This window comes from Rhipicephalus microplus, unplaced genomic scaffold (assembly GCF_043290135.1).
Source record: "Rhipicephalus microplus isolate Deutch F79 unplaced genomic scaffold, USDA_Rmic scaffold_13, whole genome shotgun sequence".
NCBI classification, from domain to species: Eukaryota; Metazoa; Arthropoda; class Arachnida; order Ixodida; family Ixodidae; genus Rhipicephalus; species Rhipicephalus microplus.
In genome coordinates, this window is record NW_027464586.1 from 34,960,559 (window position 1) to 34,965,587 (window position 5,029).

Genomic DNA, 5,029 nt, shown 5'->3' on the forward strand with positions numbered 1-5,029 from the left:
TTTTCTCAGAGCAGCAAAAGACTGGAACGGCCTTTTTTCACGATATCGCTACAATCACCTCTCTATCAAGCTTCATGCATAATATTTCAAATGTACCTTCCCATTAATCATTGTGACAAAACTATCAATTAAATGATACTCACCCCTTACCTTACGTTATACCCTCTCGTGGGTAATTAAGAAAATAAAAAATGAATGAATGATGAAATGAATATATATATATATATATATATATATATATATATATATATATATATATATATATATATATATATACATATATATATATAAGGGAAAGAAGTGTATACCTAAAGGCTCGTTTTTCCGTGTTTTGACGCAATATTAATGAGATCTAACAGACAATAATGCCAAGGAATGTAGGAATGTGTAGCAGAAGTTATTAGAACAAATGGAATGCGAATAAGAAGAAAGAAAAGTGGGTGAAAAAATAACCAGCCGTGAGCAGAAATCTAACCTACGACCTTCGAATAACGCGTTCGATGCTCTAACCACTGAGCTATCACAGCGGCTTTCCCTCCACCCTCTTTTTGGAGTTTATAGTGAATGTAGAAGTGAGAGTGTCAGTCAGCGCCCTCTGTAGCCAAGCGGCGAGTGTAAAACACCCTTTTTGCGCATGTGTGGCGTCACGTAGCACGTGAACTTATTACGAGCGGGCAGCTGACCAATAGTCCCTCGTATACAACCTAATGACGCCAAGTCTGCCAGTACGAGACCCTCGTTAATGAATAAGGGAAAGAAGTGTATACCTAAGGGCTCGTTTTTCTGTGTTTTTTCACTCACTTTTATTTCTTCTTGTTTACAATCAGTTTGTTCTAATAACTTCCCCTGTACATTCCTTGGCATTATTGTCTGTTAGATCTCATTATTATTGTGTCAAAACTGGAAAAACGAGCCCTTAGGTATACACTTCTTTTCCTTATTCATTAACGAGGGTCTCCTACTGGCAGACTTGGTGTCATTAGGTTGCATACGAGGGACAATTGGTCAGCTGCCCGCTCGTAATAACTTCACGTGCTACGTGACGCCACACATGCGCATAAAAGGGTGTTTCACACTCGCCGCTTGGCTACAGAGGGCCCTGACTGACACTCCCACTTCTGAATTCACATATAAACCCAAAACGTGGGTGGGGGGAAGGCCGCTGTGATAGCTCAGTGGTTAGAGCATTGAACGCTTTATTCGAAGGTCGTAGGTTCGATTCCTGCTCACGGCTGGTTATTTTTTCTCTCACTTTTCTTTCTTCTTATATACATTCCATTTGTTTTAATCACTTCCCTTATACATTCCTTGGCATTATTGTCTGTTAGATCTCATTAATATTGTGTCAAAACACGGAAAAACAAGCCCTTAGGTATACTTTTCTTTCCCTTATTCAATAACGAGGGTCTCGTACTTGCAGATTTGGTGTCATTAGGTTGTATACGAGGGACTATTGGTCAGCTGCCCTCTCGTAATAAGTTCACGTGCTACGTGACGCCACACAGGCACATAAAAAGGTGTTTCACACTCGCCGCTAGGCTACAGATGGCGCTGACTGACACTCCCACTTCTAAATTCACATATAAACCCGAAAAGTGGGTGGAGGGAAGGCCCCTGTGATAGCTCAGTGGTTAGAGCATCCAACGCTTTATGCGAAGGTCATAGGTTCGATTCCTGCTCACGGCTGGTTATTTTTTCCCTCACTTTTCTTTCTTTTATTTACATTCCATTTGTTTTAATCACCTCCCTTATACATTCCTTCGCATTATTGTCTGTTAGATCTCATTAATATTGTGTCAAAACACGGAAAAATAAGCCTTTAGGTATACACGTCTCTCCCTTATTCATTAACGAGGGTCTCGTACTGGCAGACTTGGTGTCATTAGGTTGTATACGAGGGTATAATGGTCAGCTGCCCGCTCGTAATAAGTTCACGCGCTACGTGACGCCATACATGCGTATAAAAGGGTGTTTCACACTCACCACTTGTCTACAGAAGGCGCTGACTGACACTCCCACTTCTAAATTCACATATAAACCCAAAAAGTGAGTTGAGTGAAGGCCGCTGTAATAGCTCAGATTCCACTTCCGGTTGCGAAAGCGTTCGGACGTGTATATCATGAGCTCCGTAGGAGCGGTATAGGCGGCTCAGCTTAGCTGCGGTTCCAGGATTGAAATGCCCCAGGATTATGCTGTTATTTTGCCCCCTCTGCCGACTGGGTATGTGGTTCAGAACACTGTTTTTCTGCATGCGGATGTAAAAGGAAGACCTTATCACGCGGAAGACTTTCGCGAGCCACTTTTTCGACGTGTTCAGCCCACCGATGTTCTTGCGCTCGGCGCTTATCAAATGAACAACGCGTGGGCAGTGACGTGCAGAAGCACTGACGGTGTAAAGAAACTTTTAACTGCTCCGCAATTGACTGTGAAAGTCCTCAAATGCATTATAATTGACCCAAGCCACTGCAACGTCCGTCTGAAGCTGCATTGGTTGCTCTACCACGTACGAGAAGAGGACGTACGAAATGCACTGACCCCCTACGTGACGATGCTTGACGTACAAATAAGTGGCGAATTGATGGCTACACCCAGCAGAATACCATGACGAGAACCGTGACGCTCCGGCTAAAGGCTAACGTTACGCTGGACAATATACCTCACCAGTTACGAGTTGGAGAAGAGCTCGCACTTATTGTGGCAACCGGAAGAGCGCCGCGGTGTTTGCGCTGCCAGCAGATTGGCCACATTATGAGGGACTATCGAATCCCTTGGTGTGACATTTGCAAGCGTTTTGGACACGCCCCTGGGAACTGCACGAAGACGTATGCAGCAGCTACACAGAACACCTGGAGCATGGATAAATCCGAGCTCGCTATGGACGAGGTCGAAGCAGAAGAATCGGTGAAATCAAAAACGGCTTGTGAAGGAAAAACACCTAGTGCAGCAGGCATGACGCGATTGCAGAAAGAACCGCCAAGGTCAACTGACAGTGGGGGAGTGCAACCTATCGCGGATTCACTAGCACAATCACAGGTGACTTCGGCGAAAAAAAACATTCAGTACAGGAGGCGTGATGGATGTGAAAGCAGGAAAAACAAGCGAACCTGCGTGTATGCAAGCGGCCGCAGAATCATTGACGAGCGCAAAGGAGACTGATGTTCTAACCGAAGCAACCGCTGCAACAGATGAGAGCGAATCATCTACTCAAACTGTCCAGGAACCTGCCGAGGGTGGTGCCATGAAGTGGCACGACGCCGAGGAACCAGGTACGGGAGGGAAACGACCACGAGACGCAGCCTCAACAGAATCGAGTGACATGAGCAATCAAGAACCGCCACCGAAAGCAGCTCTCCTTCGGAGGCAGCGATTGGCGGTCAAACATAATATAACAGAAGGGAAAAAGAGGGCGGGAAAACCGGCCTCTTGACATCACATTACGTGTCGCCTTCTACCAAGAAGATGCACTGGACGACTAAATAGGCGGAGTTCGGCTAAGATGGTATGGTGAGCAGCTACTTGTATTTAAAAAAAATTGAGCCTGAAACTTAAAAGAGCAATGCGATTTGCCAGCTTAAATGTACGCGGATTAGCTTCAAGAAGGCGGCAGTACCAGTTGAGTAGGCTGTTTTCGGAGCATGACTTGGATGTGACTGCTGTGCAGGAAACTAAAATAGCGACAGAGAAAGATACCGATCATATGACGTTACCCTTTCGCTCAATGTATAACATCTGTGTATCCAATGCTGATGGCTTATCAGGAGGGTATGCGCTCTTCATACGACGATCGATAGGCGTTGTTGAAAGAAGTGTAGCAAGCAGCGATAAAGGAAGCTACGTAGTGTGTGATTTTTCTTTCTTGAATTTCGAATGGCATGTCATATGCGTTTATGCTCCGAACCGAGACAGTGAAAGGAAACTTTTCTTTGAAGAAATAAGTAACTTACTGGAATGTGACAAATATGTAGTTCTTTTTGGTGATTTTAACTGTGTTTGTAGAAAGGAGGACCGTGCCAAGCCGGCCCAGTCATTTGATAAAAGCGCAGTGTTCTTAAATGAGATGATTGCAGAAAATGGCCTGGAAGATGTTGGTTTATGTATGTCTAATTGCAGTGTTCAGTTTACACACTTTCAGGGTCTAAGCCACGCACGTTTAGACAAAGCGTACATATCACTGAACCTTATTATGTGCTGTGATGAATATGTTGTTACACCAGTGTCTTTCAGCGACCACTGTATGATTAGTTTCACCCTTGGCACTTTAGACAGGACTCCGAAATTTAACTGGCACTTGTGGAAACTAAACAACCATATCTTGAAAGATGAATCTTGTGGTAAAGGTGTAACCGATGCCTTCACGAAACTCTACGGTAATCAAAAAGATGACTGGGAAACAAAGTTGGAATTTTTCAAACAGGAGGTTAAAATGAATGCGATAGAACGATCTACAAAAAATAAACTCGAGAAGAAACAGGCGGAAAAGAATTTGCGAAGGCAATTACAAGTGCTCTTGCTGGAAGAAACTGTGAAACCCAGCTCCTTTACCAATGAAATAACAGATACTAAAAACAAACAGGAGATTTTAGATAAAGAGAAGTAAAAAGGCGCTATAATAAGAGCTAAAATTTAAAAACTTTGGATAGGTGAGACACCCACAAAACGAGCTTTGGGTGACGAAAAAAAAAATACGCGCAAAGAAATAAAATCGGAGGAATAGTACGCAATGACAGACTGACGAATGAAAAAGGTCAGATAATGGAGGCGTTTGCGGAACATTATCGCGATCTGCTCGGAAAACGAGTACCGATGGCCACGGGTTTTAGTGATGTCTTTCTTGATATGATGACCAAGCTTGACGCCGATACACGAGAATTATTAGGGGTTCCTTTCAGCGTACAGGAAATGAAAAAAGCTATTGATGACCTAAGTACAGACAAGACGCCCGGCCCAGATGGAATCGGGGCGGAGTTTTATAAAGTTTATAAAGAAGACGTAGCAGTGTCGCTATACGAAGTTATCGTAGAAGCGTAAA

General features: G+C 43.8%; 1 non-coding gene across 1 annotated transcript; it reads left to right on the plus strand.

The window, feature by feature from the left end:
* The first annotated feature begins 1,161 nt into the window (after nucleotides 1-1,161).
* TRNAK-CUU (transfer RNA lysine (anticodon CUU)) lies at nucleotides 1,162-1,234 on the plus strand. The gene has a single exon. It is a non-coding gene; the product is annotated as a tRNA-Lys (tRNA).
* Nucleotides 1,235-5,029: the final 3,795 nt, after the last annotated feature.